Here is a 16070-nt window from a genome sequence, read left to right on the forward strand (position 1 = left end):
CTCCAGCAACAGCCATGGTTTCTTTTCTGAAAGGTCTTTTTAAAGGGGCTTCAAATCTGCCGCTCATACAAACGAGATTGACTGAAAATTTTTACTCCAGCTGACTGGTCAATGGTAGGAGGACATCCATGATTCCAAGTGATTGAGTGAGGTCCCCTGTTTGAACGTAATTCCAATCTATCATTAGTACACTTGGGGACTTGTTTACTTCTACCTTCTGATGAGCTGGGCTGGTCGAGTAAGGGTCTGTTTGGCCCAATTATCTCCGTAGCTTTAGACCAGCAGTAGCTGTCACACCCCTGTACCCAGGGAGGAGAAACAGCAGCCCGGCCCCTCAGGACACCCCCCATGGGGGACCAAGGGAAGGAAATGCCTGCAAGGTCAAGGATGCAGCCAAGGAGCTCATCCGCCCTTCTCTGTCCGTGACCCTCGCCAAAGGCCTGGAAGTGCTGAGGGACACCAAGGATTTGTCATCCTCCCCACCAATGCCTGTGATCCACAACGTCTTCAGCCTGGCACCCTACCAGGAGTATCTGGAGAGGGCCAAGGTCACAGACCCCATTCTGTACTGCAGGAAGCATCTGTGGGAGGACTCCTCACCCCAAAACACGGGTGGCAGCCAGGAGCCTGCTGCTGTCAGAGACGTCTCAGTGGTGTCCAGCCTGAGGTCAGGCAGTGATGCAGAGCAGAGCCAAGAGGAAAGTTGTTATGGGAGCATCCCTAAAAAGCCAAAGGCTGAGGCTCAAGAGCTGGAGTCTCAGGAGGGGAGCCCTGACAGGGTGGGCACTGAGGAGCCATCCCCTAAGGAAATGGTGCTGGACCTTAGCTTCAAGAAGAGACTGGTGGAAGCTGGGGACACCCAGTCACTCCCTGGCTTTGCGGAGGGGACACAGGACCGAGAGGATAAGGAGGAGAAAGAGGCTACAGGAGGGAAGGTGGGGTCAGGAGAGGGTGCACAGCCCCGGGTGCCTGAGGCGGACTCTGGGGACAAGAGCAGCTTCCAGAGCTCAGCCAACTTCATGTACTAGAAACACAAACTGCTGCCCTCCTCCCACCCAGCACTGAGCCCACCCAGCACTGAGCCCACCCAGCAGGATGGAAGCTCAAAAGCCCCCCAGCCCAGCCCCTGCAGCAGCACCCCCACACCAGCTCAACCAGACTTCTCTCCATCCCGCAACCCCCTGTTCCCACAGCCTGGCCCCCAGCTCAGCATCATCCTGGCCCCAAACCCTCCCCAGATCCTGGTTTCCAATGCCCCCTCCACTTCGGTGAAGGATAAGGTGTTGGTGGTCCAGAAGGTTGGTGTTCTCCCCTCACAGACCCCCCGGGACAGTACTTCACCTCCCTGCACACCTTGCTCTGTGACACCATTTCAGGCTCAGTGTCCCGCTCCTCCCCGGAGCTCCTGCAGGAGTGGCTGAAGAAAGCAGAGCTGGCAGAAGAGCTGGGAGAGATGCCCAAATCCCTGCCCAGCCCCACGAATGGCTCCAAGGCTCCCATTCCTCAGAAGCCCAGAACTTGCAAGGAGATCTGGCTGGCTTTCCATGACGTGGCCAGGCTCCAGGACAGCTCAGTGGTGCTCCAGGGACACACAGAAGGATGCTGCTGGAGGGTTATCCAGGCCCACACATGGCCATGAGCCCCTCACAGCAGCTGGAGCTGCTTTTCTTTGAGTGGATCATCTTCCAGTGCATGCCCTGCCTTCATCCATGATTGCCCTGGTGAGCAGAGTGGGAATGGCTGGAGTTCCAGAGGAGCTGGAGCAAGAGGAGCATGGAAATGGCTGCAGCAACGTCTCCAGCCTGGGAAAAAGGAACTGCAGGGATGACATCCCACCTCCTCCTCTCTGAATGCCCCCTCCTGCTTTATCCACGCCATTCCCAATAACCATCCCCTTCCTCTGGCATTTTCACCTTTATAGTGCCACAAAGACCTGGCACAGCAGCAAGGGCAAGGGAATGATGACTTCCATAGTCTCAAACTAAGTTTTTTGTTATCATAAATTAAGACATTTTACAAATATTCTGGATTTACCTTTATAAGGAGCTGCTGCCTTCAGGTCATGTGTTTTGTGTTATTTTTTTCTTTAAATGCTGTATTTTATATGTGTCTTTTTATTTAAACTAAAAAGCTGCAAGAAAGATTTAAAGACTCTTAAAGAAAAACAAACCAAATCGCTTTGCATCCCAGATCGTGTCCCAAAGGAGAACATGGGAGATGCACGTTTAGGGACCACCTTGGTGCCAGACCTTGGAAGGAGGGATCCTTTCATCCCAAAGGGTTACGGGCATGCCAGGAGGGATGTTGGCATCCCAGGACTAAGGGACAGCCCCTTGTCCTGGGGGCTGCAGCAGGGTACACAGCAGAGGCCTTAAAAACTCAATGCTCAGGTGTTCTTCAAGCTGCTGCAGGACATGGAGGAACAAAACAAGGGTTACTCAAGTTTCATTTCACTACAGGGGATATTTATTTTAAACTAAGAAGATGGGGTGGGGGGGATGGGTAGAAAAGACCTTACCCAGACTGTACTTATTTTAGCCAAAAGTTGTGTGTCCTACTGGGGGTTTTCTGGGGGTTCCTTCCTGCTTTATTGTGGGGATGGGGTGGCTGTGGATGGGATGGGTAAGGGGTATGCTGCTCTTCTCCTCACTCCCCCCCACCACTCCATGCCTGTGCACAGCCATTCAGAAAGCAGTGTTTGTAAATAATGTTGGTTTTGTACATATATATGGTTGCAGGAAAAAAAAAAGTTCCTTCCCTTTATTTATTTTTTTTTGTTAGAATATGAAGAGTTGCCTTACCTGGTTTAAAAGAGTTTGGCTTGTTTCCAGACATGCCCTGCTTCTGTTTCTGTGTCCCAGTGTGGGCATAACGGGATCTCCCAGGGGTTGGAGGGTCCCCAAATCCTGATGCACTTGCCCTCTTCTGCCTGCAACAAGCCACGAGTGCTGTGCCCAGCCCCTCTGTCCCATCACTGCAGGCTGGATCCAGTGTCCAGGATGCCACCACAGGAGCACATCCCAAGCTCCACAAACTCCCCAGGTGACAGCCTGGGAAGAGGGTGCTGATGGGTGTCTGAGCATTAGAAACTGGGCAGGAGAGTCTGGGGTGCTCAGGGATGCAGCCTGGGCTGAGCCAGTGGGGGCCCCTGAGTCCCTCCCCATCGTGAGCCCCCATCAGGCACAGAATCTGCCTGATCCCAAAGGCCAAGTGCTGCAATCCACCTCTGTCACCCCAGGTAGGGGAGTCCAGCACGTGAGCACTGCCACAACTGCACAAGCAGGGAGTTTTGGGGAGCAGCAGCAGGGTTTGGGGATCATCCTGCCCAGAGGGACAGGCCCAGCCCCTCCTGCTGCTGCTGCTGCTGCTGCTGAGTGCTGCATGAGGAGCAGAGGGAAGCTGAGACCCTTCCAGCTGCACCTGGGAGAGTGCAGAGGAGTTTGTGTGTTAATTGGGGACAGCTGGAATGGAGCCACATCCTCCCCCTGGGAATGCAGATAAAAGGCAGGGTCTGGCTGGGCCTTGGTGCTCTCTTCTGCAGGGGTGCTGCCAGGTGAGGGGTGCTGGTGGTCCTGGCCCTCCTTGGGGAGGTTTCTGGGGGCCGGGTGTGTGTTTGGGGAAGGGAATGAGGTCATGTCTGAGCCCAGGGCTGGTTCCAACCCTGTGCTGCCCTGGGAACTTCCCAGGAGGTGCTGAGGCTTGGCACAGGCTTTCCTGGGCTGGGAGGCTGCTGGGGAGCAGGAGGGGGTTTAATGAGGAGCTCTGGGGATGGGAAGCTTGGGAAGGGGCCAGGCCCTGGCATGTGGGAGCTGCAGAGCCCCACCCTAAATCTGCTGCTGTCCCTCTCCACAGCTGAGCTCTCGCCGTGGCCCTGCCAGGATGGGCCGAGGGGTTGGAGCACCGAGCCCCCCGGATGCTGCTGCTGCCCTGCGGGCAGGAACGATGCTCCGTGCTGAGAGGGAAGGGGCTGCGGCCACAGCCCCGTGTCCTGCTGCCCGTGGGGCTGTCCCTGCCCGCAGGCTGTGGTGCAGAGCCTTCCTGCTGCTGGCCGTGTGTGTCTGTGCCACTGCTGTCCCCTACGGCCTGGGCGCTCTGGCTGCTGTCACCTGGGGTCCCCTGGGCTCCTCGGCCTCCCAGAGAGGGAGCCCCAGCACGGCAGAGCCGGTGGTGGCCTCTGCTCTGCCCAGGCAAGGGACACCCAGCTTGGCCGGGCTGAGCCCTGGCACGGTGGGGGTGCCCCCTGCCCTGACACCAGAGGGGCTCTGGGGCACTGCTGGCACTGCCCTGCCTGGGGCAGCTGCTCCCTCGGTGGGTGCTCTGCTGGCCCAGGTTCCAGGAAATGGCTCTGGACTCCTGGGTGCTGTCCTGGCATCACTTCCTACCACTGCCACAGCTCCTGGTGCCCACAGTCAGCAGGGGCTGTCTTCTTCCCTGCCCACGGTGGAATTTGGGGCTCCTGCTGTCACCTCGGGGATAGAGAGTGAGTGGCCTTCTCCCCCTGCACTGCCGATGTCCCCTGGAGCCTCCCCAGCACAGCCCAGTGCTCCCAGCCCTGCCGGTCCCACCATGCCTGGGATGAGCTCCACAGCCATCGGTGCCATCCCAGAGCTTGGACAGACGGCTGTGATGGAAGGATCCAGGCACAGCAAGCCCGGGACAGCATCCGTGGGCCCCGTTCCCACTGCAGCAGGACCTGCAGGGCCCAGCCCTGCCAGCCCAGGCTCTGTGCCTCCCCCCTGCTCCCCACAGCCAGCTCTGCAGCGTGGCTCTGAGCCTGGGCACCGCCCTGCCACCTGCACCAGCGTGACATCTGCATCCTGCCCACCGACTTCTCCTGGTGCTGGGCGTGTGGCCAGCTCCCTGCTCAGCTCCCAGACCCTGGCTGTGCCCACAGGAGTCACCCTCGATGCCCACGTCGTGTCCAGCGGCCCCAGCACTTCCCAGCGCTCCTCCCCAGCCAGGGAGCCTCTCCCTGCAGGCACCAGAGCGGCCTCCAGCCCGGCTGAGCTGCTGAGCGAGGGCAGAGCTGGCTCCCCAGGGATGGAACCCCCTGCACCCCACCCCTCCAGCCTCCCCCTGCCCGCAGCGCCTGTGCACGTGCTGCCCCTGCAATTCCGGCTGCTGGGCATCGCTTTCGCCCCAGCTCTGGGCAGCAGGAATTCCCAGAGCTACCGGCAGCTGGAGGCAGATGTGAGACTGATGGTGGGTGCTGCAGGTGGCTGGGACACATTTGGCACTTTGGGCTGCGGGGTGGTGCCAGGCCCTGCTGGGGGAGTCGCCTGTGTGCTGCAGCAGCCCTTGGTTGGTTGTTGCCCACCTGGGCATGGTGGAGGTGGGTGAATCCCTGGCACTGCTCCGCTGGAGCTTGGTCTGAGGGGGGACTGGGCTCCCCTCACCTCTGGCAGCCCCCAGGGCCATGGTACATGGTATTATTGCCAGGATGCTGTGGCTGCTCTGGGTGTCCCAGCTCATCCCCAGGCATTCCCTGAGGGCTGGCACTCCCTGGGGTGCCAGGGTGCCCTCCCCAGGCTGGCTGAGCTGACTTCCCCGTATTTATTGTCCCCTCTTTGTACATGTCCCCTGCATATGGGGGAGCTTGGGAAACCTTCACAATTAATTACCAGCTGCTTCTCCCTTCCAGCTCAACCAGATGCTGTCCAGCTACCAGAGCTTCCTGCAGGCAAATGTCCTCGAGTTCCTGTGAGTGTGGGGCTGCTGTGGGGCTGGGTTCTGAGGCAGCAGTGGCCTGAGGGAGCCACCCTGGCCCTAAGGGAGTCCTGTGTGGAAGAGCAACTGGTTACACGTAACTTTGACAGAGACTCTCTGTTCTCTTGGGAAAGGTGTATGCCAGAGGAATGGCTGCAGCCATAAACAGCACGTGTGAAAGAATGTTTTTCCTTTGCTCCCAGAAGGCTGGGAGGTGGATGTTGGAGTGAATGGCTGATAAGGGCAGCAACCTCTGCTCTAACCAATGCTTCTTGGTGTAGGCTGTTTTGGCTTTCCTCCTGGGTGCTCCTGAGACTTTCTTCAACCTTTCCCATAGCCGATATATATAAATCCTGGAGTGTGTGTAATAAGGATGGATCCTGCTGGAAGCAGCAGTGGTCTCTGTTTTTGTCCAAGCTGCTGCAGGTTTGGCTTGGAGGGAAGGGTCAGCCCAGGAAACTGCTCCAGACAGGTCATTGTGAGGGGCTACACTCCCTCACTGGTGTCATCATGCCAAGGGATCCCTGTCTGAGTTCCTGGATAAAAGCACCTGGAGAAAAAAGAGGCAGCAGGTGTGCTGCCCACTGTCTCCTCTCTCTGCCAGGAATGGCTCAGTGGTGGTGCGAGGGGAGGTTCTGTTCCGGGGGGATGCTCCTGCTCCCACCAGCTCCCACCTCATCCGGACAGTCGTCACAGAGGCCAGCAAGGGAAGGAGCATCTTCAGCTGGCAGCTGGAGCCCCAGTCTGTCCAGTCCGGTGGTGAGTCCTGAAGCTCTTCCCACAGCAGGGCTGCTGCCAAGCACCCTCCTCGTGCCTCTCTCAAAGCCAAAACCCGCTCAGTTTGGGTTCCAGGCTTTTCCTTCCCTTGACATCCCTTCTCCTGGCCTGTGTAAAACCGGTGTGAGGGTGTCAAGGGTGGTGGAGTGCACATCTGGAGCAGCTGGACCTGTGTGGGCCAGAGCTTCTGCTTGGCTCCCTGGCCTCACCTCTCTGCCCCGGCTCTCCTGTGCTGGGAAATGCCACATCCCAACCCCTTCCCACATCCAAAGGGATTCCTCCTCGCTCAGTGCCCTGCTGCTTCCTGCCTTTGCTGTGCGGCCACAGATGAGCCCAAGGCTGAGCAGTATCTCCCAAGGGCGCTGGAGGAACAGGTATGAGCAGGACTCTTCCAAACTCCCTTAGGCTTCAGCCTGGAGAACCTGGAGCCCGAGAAGCTGTCCATCTCCCTCACTGGCTCCCAGCTTGGGGTGAGCGGGATGGATCCTCTGGACAGGCTGGTCAGAGAGGTATGCCAGGCCTTGGGGGCTCCTCCAAAGGGTGCTGCTGGGAGAATGGGCACAGGCTGCCTGGGGGTGGAGTAACCTGTGCTAAACAGGGAAGGTGTGAGCTGTTCTCTTCTCCCTGCCCAGGTAACTGCAGCTGCCAGTGCCCTCTACCACGTCAGGAACTTCACCATCTCCCAGCTCAGGTATGGGATGCAGCCACTCCTCTGCCAACCTCTTCATTTCCCTGCCTTCACTCTCTCCTGTGCCCTCTGCAGCTAATGAGCTGCGCTGCAAGGATGGAGAGGATGGGAGAAGCTGGGAGGGGATGTGCAGCTGGAGCAAACTGTAACTGAGCACCTTGTGTGGGCTCTCAGGGGAAAAGCACCAGGAAAGGTGCTGGAGCTGGGTCCCAACCCTCCTGCCTTGCTCAGAGCTCTTCTCTCCCCTCAGAGACCTGGGTGGGAACACGGAGATCACTGGAGACCTCTACCTAGACACAGTTGTCCACGCTGACATTACGGAGGTTCTGGAAGCCCTGACTGCGCTCTCGGGCCTCTCCCTGGACCTGAGCTCCCTCTCGGTGGAGGGTAAGGACAGTCCCTGGGTGTGCTGTGGGCAGGGTGGCTGCCAAATCTGCCCAGCCAGCACTTGTTCCTTGCTCCTTCAGGGTCCAAGCTCGCTCTGCACGTGTACCCTCTCTCCTTGGTCGTCACCAACAGACACTTCAGCCAGGAGCTCCGGGATCCGCTCTCTGCCGAGCACCACAATCTCTCCAGGGACCTTGGCGATGCGGTAGGAATGGGGCTGCTGGGAAGAGGGGATGAAGGTCCCCCCAGCAGGGTGAGAGGAAGAGGCACGGGGGGAAGAGGGGCTGCTTTGGGGTGTCCGAACAGCTGAGCTGAGCACAGCCTTTCTTCCAGGTGGCGAGAGCCCTGAGGGATTACCCCACCTTCCTGACAGCGATCATCAAAGGATTCCTGTGAGTGGGGCAGCGGTTCTTTCTGCTGGGCCAGGGAGGTCTCCCTTCAGATATCAGCCAGCAGCTCACGGCTGACAGCGGCAGGTTTTGGCTCCAGAAGGGTTTGCAGAGGAAGCTGAGGTCAAGCATTTAGCCATTGGTTCAGTGGTGATGTGCTGGACCTCCAGGGATGTCCCTTCCATCCCAGGGCTCCCTGGGTGTGGAGATCTCTTCCTATTGAGCAAAACCCCCTGGGAGGAGGCTGGGAGTGCCCACCCCATGCCACTGTGGGGTCATGGTGGGACTGGCAGCTGCTGGAGCTCCTCCCAACCCTGTCTGCAGGCCTGGCTCCTTGATCTGCCATGGGAACGTGATCTTCCGTCACCCCGCTCCCACCAGCGTGGAGGTTCTGGAGTCACTTGTGCGCTCGGTTGGGCCAAACCAGGCTCTGGCTGGCTCTGACATCCAGGTGGATCCACACTCTCTGTCTGTGGGAGGTAAGGTCCCCTCTGGGCCGTGGTTCTGTGAGCTCCACAGGCCCCAGGCCTCCACTGTGAGCAGAGCAGATCCACAGCTGAGCCCGTCCTGATCCCTGCTGTGCAGAGAGGCTCCGGTGTCTTGGCTGGTGTGGGGAGCAGAAAGGAAAATGTCAGCAGCAGCTGTGCCCTTGCCCTCTGCATAGCCTGGGGCAGGGGGGCTGGAGACCTTCTGCTGCAGGACTGGTGTAGGGTGGGAGGAAAAGGCATGGAGGGTGTGGAGCGGGTGTTCTGCAATCCCCTGTGTTTGTCCTGGAGCAGAGGGGGTGGCTGGCACCCCGTGGGGCAGAGCTGGCTGCCCCAGGCTCTAAAAGCTGTGCTCTGCTCCAGAGGACACCCTGGACCCTCCCAGGCCCCAGCCGGGCTTCCCAGCCTACGGAGTGGCCATCATGGTCATCGGTGGCCTCTGCATCATCGCTGCGCCCGTCGTGCTCGTGGTAAGGGCGAGTTCTGTCTGCTGGGCTGCACCAGCAGCCGGGCCCTTGTGTGGGGTGGGCTGAGGAGCTCTGTGGGGCCAGGTAGGGCTGCAGCCCCTGTGCTCTCCTCCCCAGTGCCTGGGGACCAAGAGGCTGGGCTGGCAGGATGGAAGAGCCCTTTGGGACAGGAGAGACCCTGAAGTGGGGATGCAGACATTGGAAATGGATAACCAGGGCTTCTGGACAGAGGTGAGAGGCCTGTGCAGCCCTTGGCTTTTCTTCTGTGCCTGGGAGCTGCTGTTTCTGCAGCTCACAGGTTCTTCTGTTACCTGCTGCTGATGATCTCTGGGGCTGGAGAAACCTGTGGTGCGTGGGAGGGAAGGGACCCTCATTCCTGCCTTCCCTGGAGCTGTTTAAAGTGACTTCTTCCCTCTGCCTTGCAGGACCCTGAGGATGGTCATTTTGAGTGGCAGAGCACTTCTGCCTGAGGAGAGAAGCAGCAGCAGCTGGGGGCGCTGGGAGAGGGGCTGTAGGTGGGAAGGAGATGCTGAGAAGCTCTCCCTGATCTTGTGGCTGCAGCTGCCAGGTGCTCCCTGGGCAGAATGCAGACTCAGGTGTCTAAAGTGATAATTTTGTATCTTAAATAAACTGTTTGTAGACCGTGAATCCCAGTTGTGAAGGATGTGTGTTTGCTGAGGGCATGGTGTTGAGCCTCCCTCCCTCCTGGGCTCCCAGTACCACCACAGCCCTGTGCTGCTGCTCTAACTGGTGCCTGTGAGCTGGGCTTGGTCCTCTCCAGCTCTGGGCTAACAGCCCTAGTGCTAGGGAGTTAGAAAAGCAAAAATGTGCAGGCCAGCTCCACAGTCACTTTTCAGTTTCACAGTGCTTCTCCTTCCAGCAGCCTGGGTTTTATTTCAGATCCTGCTCTGGAGTGTTTGTTCCAGCCCTGCCCCTGCCCCACAGGGCTCCATCTCAGCTCCAGCCCTACAGCTCTGCCTGCAGCTGCTGCTGTGCCTGCCGAGTGCCCCAGAGCCTTTATTTCAGATCTTTATTTCTGTGCTGCCTTGGCTCTGCCTCTGCAGTCCCTATGCCAGCCTTGGTTCCAGGAGCTCTCTTTTGCCTCTTCCCAAACACAATTTTTACTTCGTCTCCAGGCCTGGTGTCTCTATTTTAGGCAAGCTGAGGGCTTTTACTTCAGCTCTACCTGTAGGATTTCCTCTCCAGGTCAGCATCATGTCCCTACAAACTTTATAAACACCTCAATGAGATCCCAGATCACTTTGGAGTGCTGCTGTGTGTGTAAAACCAGAGAAGTGTGGGGTTTGTGGCAGCAGGTCACCTTTAAATCCCACCTCTCCCTGTCACCGGGGGATCAGTTGAGTAGCTGATCACTCCTGAACCTAAAGCATGGCTTTATGGGGAAGCAAATCAAAGAGAAGGGGTGTTACATGAGGTTCTTGGTTGGAGACTGGGACAACATGGACTCTCAGAGATCCTGATGACAACAGTGATGGTTTATTATGCAAGATTTTTTAAGTAGGGGGTTTGAGACTCCCATGGCTTTAAACAGCTGAGTGGTTGGGATCTCTCTCCACCCTGCTCTCTGGCCAGTGGTGCATCTGCACCCAGGCTTGAACTGGCTTGGCTGAGGGTCCCCTGTAGAGGTTGGAGTCTAACCTATCCAGGGACCTGTTTATCTGTTTCTGGAACAAACCAGGCCAGCTGAATTGGATTTGTGTTACCTTGTCCAGTTACAGATTAGCTGTACTGTGACAATTCCTCCTTTCCTTCTTATTACAATTGCAAAGTGTTCTCTGTTATCCTACCTGCAAGGGCCTTTTGCAGACAGGGTAACAGAAGGCAGCAGGGCTCTAATTTGAAGGAGGCCTTTTACCTAATTTGACAAGCGTAGAACCCCTCAGCCAGAGATGTGTCTCATGGACCCCTGGAGTTGTAGCACTCACTTCCAGGAGCTCTTAGGCAAGGTCACAATCCTTCAGGCTAACAGGCCACAGGTTAACTACTTAGAGTTACAACTTACCACTTAAAATGAAACCACTTAACCCTTAGGGCCATTAGAGAATACCCAGCTTCTAGAAAAACAATTTGTAAACACAAAACCAATTTGTAAAAAGACCAACATTTTGTAAACAAATAGAGTCCTGAAATGAGCCATAGCTTCAATTGTCCCAGATGTCCGTGAGGGAGGTGAACAAGTTGTCTCCATCGCTGTTCTGCACATGGCTCCACCATGTCTCTTGAGGAGCTATTGGAGAAAGCTGCTTGTGGCCCCAGGCAGGAGAGATGTGGATATTCTCAGTTCAGTCAAAGAGAAAAAGAGAAAGATTTCTGCCAGGCTAAGCCTGGGAAACTGTCCAGGAGGAATGTAAAAAAACTATTATCTTGCTTTCCATTCATATTGTTTATCGATATGTTGTGCCACACTGATCTAAGTCCAGTGTACCAATCGTGTGAAAGGTTTTCACTTTGAGGCCAATGATATTTCACCTTATGGATCCTGGTTATCGAAGAGGAATGCTACTTGTTAATAAAGTTCGTTCTTTGCCTTCTGAAGACGGAGTCTCTTCATTCCTGTCCCTGCCTCAACAGCACCAGAGGGACACATGTGGCAGGTACCCAATGTGTTCCTGTGTCTGTTGAAACACACGCATGTCCCCGCCCTTACAGGTGATGAGATCCCACGTGCTTCCCCCGCTATTGGTGAGAAGGTCTCGCACCATTACCTTGGGTTCGATCATTGCCAGATTGTAGTGATAGAAAGTGATTTAAAATGACTGGGTTCTGCGACTTTTCTAATACTCTCAAATGATTTAGTGTATAGATAGCTTTAGCTACTCTGCCCTGTGGGGATTCACCACACATTCCTCCCTTTTGCTTTTCAAGTTTCCATTCTCAAGTGCCATCTGCTCTTTTCACTATGGCTTGTCCTGTGCTGGTTTGGGAATACCAGTGTGGTGTGACACACTCCAGAGCTGTAGGAAGTGTCTTGTTTTCTGTGAAGTGCAAACAGGACCATTGTCTGTTTTGATGGACAGGGGAAGGGGATACCTAAAGCAGCAGAGGCTGAATGCCAATGTGTGATGGCATCCTGACCCCTTCCGCCTGTGTGTGCTGTAGCCCATATTGCTGATGAAAAAGTATTAATGGGTAAATGTACATCTTTTAGACATCGAAATTCAGGGATGTGTGTGATATCACTTTGCCAGACTTGCAAAGCATGTAGTCCACGAGGGTTCATCCCCATCTGCAGTGGTGCAGTGTGGCCTTGGCAGTCAGTGCAGGTGCTAACAATGTTATGAGCCTCTGTGTCTGACAGCTGGGATTGCCCTTGTAAGGCCAGAACACCTTGGTGGAAGAAATCAGGTTATGCCTTTGCTTGTGCTGGCATGTCTGGCTGTGGTGCTGTCCAAGCAGAGCCAGCTAGCCGGTCTGCTCGAGCACTGCGCTCTGTGATGAAATATGGTAAATTTGTTGTGACTTCTGAGGTGTAACATGTAATAGGGCAAGTTCTGGCCAGTATGGTATGGCGCAGGGTTTTTAGGGAGTCAGATAGATTTGCACAGTCGATTTCCTCTAGTAGTGCTGGATCTAATCTTTGTGTGATATCAGCACCATAGGCAGAGTCAGTCACGGCATTTAGAGGAATGTGGGGAAAACTTTGGAAAGCCATAGCTACAGCATGCCGTTCTAACTGCAGTGATCCATTTTCATGACCCTCCAACATTTGCCACTTGCCTTCCTCTTTCCATGTCACAAGGGCTTTTCCTATTTTCCCAGAGCCGTCAGTAAACACTGTAGCACCTTTTAAGGGTGTTCAGCTATTTAGAGGTTTTAGAGGAAATGCGGTTTTTTTCCACTTAACTTCAGCAATCTATGGCTTGGTACATGGTAAGTGATTTGTCCAGAAAAACTTTGCCAGGCACTTTGCAAAGCTATGAATCAGCAAAACACCATTCAAACTTACAATATAGAAAAGTAGTATTTAACTGTTTTAGACTGCAATGCAAGATGTTACCAAAACATGTATTCTGTCACTATCTGTTAAAACCAGGCGGGGCAGTGTTCCTTATCTCTTCCATGACCCATCCTCCCTCTGGGGAGATATCTTCTGTTAATGGGCCATTGAGTGTCACTGCATGACTGATAAGATTCCATCATCCCATTGTGAGATGCTCTGCCCAGGGGGTGGAGCCAAGCATTCCTACCTGGATATAATCAGAGACTTTGAACACCACAGGCAGCCTTTTCCACTGCATTCCCAGAGGGAGACCAGACCCTTCTCCTTCCCCACTCGACCTTCTAAGGAGCCCTCCACCCTTCTGCAGGATCCCTGCTTACACAGAACCACAGCTGTCACTGCAGGAGGGCTGAGCCACCATTTCATGGGCCTGGTGCCAGCACCCTGACCCACAGGCGGTCAGGTTGTATTTGGACTTTGTCTGTTTAAGCAGTAAATTTTTTTACTAATTTAATAATTTTTTATCAATTTTACTACTGAACTAATTAATTCTAAACTTTAAAGAACTGCTGCAGATAAAATTCAAGGTTCTAAAACTTAGTTAAGAACTTAAAAATAATTGCTGCAAATAATCTTGAGAGGAGAGCCACGGGCTGGGCGCAGGAGCCGAGTGGACGGCGTACACGGTCAGAATGGCCCTCAGCAGCTTTTTGCCAGCTCCAACCCAGCTGTCCCCAGATCAGCTGGAACTAGAAGAAAGAGCAAGAGCTCAGAGATCCAGGCAGAGTGCTCTGGCCTCCTCACAAAGGGAACCTCCCCCATATGGTGACCGGAAAGGATGGATACCACAGGTGCTAGAGGATTTTGGAGATGGGGGTGCCTTCCCAGAAATTCACGTGGCCCAATATCCATTGGATATGGGCCAAAAGAAGAAAATTTCCAATGCTTTGGCTCTTCAGGTGGATGCAGAAGGAAAAATAAAATATGATGCAATTGCTCGACAAGGACAGTCAAAGGACAAGGTTATTTACACAAAGTACACAGATCTTGTGCCAAAAGAAGTCATGAATGTGGGTGATCCTGAACTGCAAAGACCAGATGACAAGGCAATTAGAGAGGTAACAAAGAAGACAAGAGCAGCCTTGGAGAAAATAGTCTCCCAAAAAGTTGCAGCAGCCATGCCAGTTCGAGCTGCTGACGAGCCAGCTCTGGCACAGTACATTCGGTACACACCATCTCAGCAAGGAGCTGCATTCAACTCTGGAGCAAGGCAGAGAGTTATTCGGGTAGTGGAAATGCAGAAGGACCCTATGGAGCCTCCAAGATTCAAAATCAACAAGAAGATTCCACGAAGACCACCATCTCCTCCAGCACCTGTAATGCACTCTCCGAGTAGAAAGATGACTGTGAGAGACCAGCAAGAGTGGAAAATTCCTCCATGCATTTCAAACTGGAAGAACGCAAAGGGTTACACCGTTCCCTTGGAGAAGCGTCTGGCTGCAGATGGCAGAGGATTGCAGGCTGTTCATATTAATGAAAACTTTGCCAAACTTGCTGAGGCGCTCTATATTGCTGACAGAAAGGCTCGTGAGGTAGTAGAGATGCGTGCCCAGTTGGAGAGGAAAATGGCTCAGAAAGAAAAGGAGAAACACGAGGAAAAGCTCCAAGAAATGGCTCAGAAAGCCAGGGAGAGAAGAGCAGGGATCAAAACACGTGTTGAAAAAGAGGATGGAGCAGCTAGAGAAAGGGATGAAATCAGACGTGACCGGCGCAAAGAAAGGCAGCATGACAGAAATCTTTCCCGGGCAGCTCCTGATAAAAGGTCAAAGCTGCAAAGGAATGAGAACAGAGATATCAGTGAAGTTATTGTCCTGGGGGTACCCAACCACAGGCCATCCAATGAAATCCAATATGACCAGAGACTGTTCAACCAGAGCAAGGGTATGGACAGTGGCTTTGCTGGTGGAGACGATGAAATTTATAATGTTTATGACCAGCCATGGAGAAGTGGCAAGGATATGGCCCAGAACATCTACAGGAGAAGTAAAAATATGGATAAGGACATGTATGGTGATGATCTAGAGGCTAAAATAACGATCAGCAGGTTTGCTCCTGACAAAGAGTTTTCTAACTCAGATCGTAACACCGGAGGCAGGGGCAGAGATGGACCAGTTCAATTTGATGAGGATCCATTTGGTTTGGACAAGTTTCTGGAAGAAGCCAAGCAACACGGTGGTTCTAAACAGCCATCAGGCAGCAGCGGCCCTAAGGAACATGAGCGTCAGAGCAAAAAGAGGAGGAAGGACTGAATTTGCTCCTTGAGAGGTAGCGAAATGGACTGCAAAAGGATTGGACTTCATGCAGAAGGATTTCTAATATTGGCTGTACAGGAGGATGGCATTTGTAACACAGCAGTTCACAACTTCAGTATGCATACACTAATTCTTCTGCATAGGACAGCTCCCCAAGCAGAGAGAAGACACTGAGACAACCTGGAAACATTTCATAAGGGAATTAATTATTATTTAGCAAGTTCCCTGACTTTGCTGATTCCCCATTGCCCAGCACCTAAGGGTAAGAATGTAGCCCCCTTCCTATAGCTTTAGTTTCTGTAGGTAGCTAAAGCTTGATCTGTTAAAGCTTTCCTGCTGTATAAAATGATCCTCTTATGCTGTAACACATGCTGGGGTGATAATGATTCAGTGTTTTAGTGTGGCTATACAGTTTATTTGAAGAAGGGAGGGGAAACACCTGGGTTCTCTCTTAAAAACGAGCTGTAGAAGCAGCTCCCTGGTCAGAGAGAGACAAGCTAGATAAGTCTTCCCAGAATCGGCCTGGGAAACTTTGGGGGAGCCGGAGAGAAAGAATTCTAAATAATTCTTATCTTAACTTGGTGCACCTGATGTTGTGAACATGTGGAATGTGTTATGGAGATTTGTTTACCAAAGGGTGGTTTCTTAATTAGCCAATGGTGATGGTGTTTTAATTAAAGGACCAGTTAGGTCTACCTGTAACGAAGCAGGGTATAAATACCATGGATTTCTTAATAAAGATTATTAGCCTTTTGTGAATATCTTGAGAGTCCATGTCACTTATTACCTGGTCCTGGCTCGCTGTGCCAACATCATTCCACCACTCAAAAAACCAAAATATAGGAACTGCAGCAGCCAAGCTGCAGCAGGGAGGGGTGGGGGGAGGTCCTCCACACCA

General features: G+C 53.8%; 1 pseudogene; it reads left to right on the forward strand.

The window, feature by feature from the left end:
* The first annotated feature begins 13552 nt into the window (after positions 1–13552).
* On the forward strand, positions 13553–15169 carry LOC140684768 (SNW domain-containing protein 1 pseudogene; annotated as a pseudogene).
* The last annotated feature ends 901 nt before the right edge of the window (positions 15170–16070 follow it).

This window comes from Taeniopygia guttata, chromosome 10 (genome assembly GCF_048771995.1).
Source record: "Taeniopygia guttata chromosome 10, bTaeGut7.mat, whole genome shotgun sequence".
In the NCBI taxonomy this organism is placed as follows: Eukaryota; Metazoa; Chordata; class Aves; order Passeriformes; family Estrildidae; genus Taeniopygia; species Taeniopygia guttata.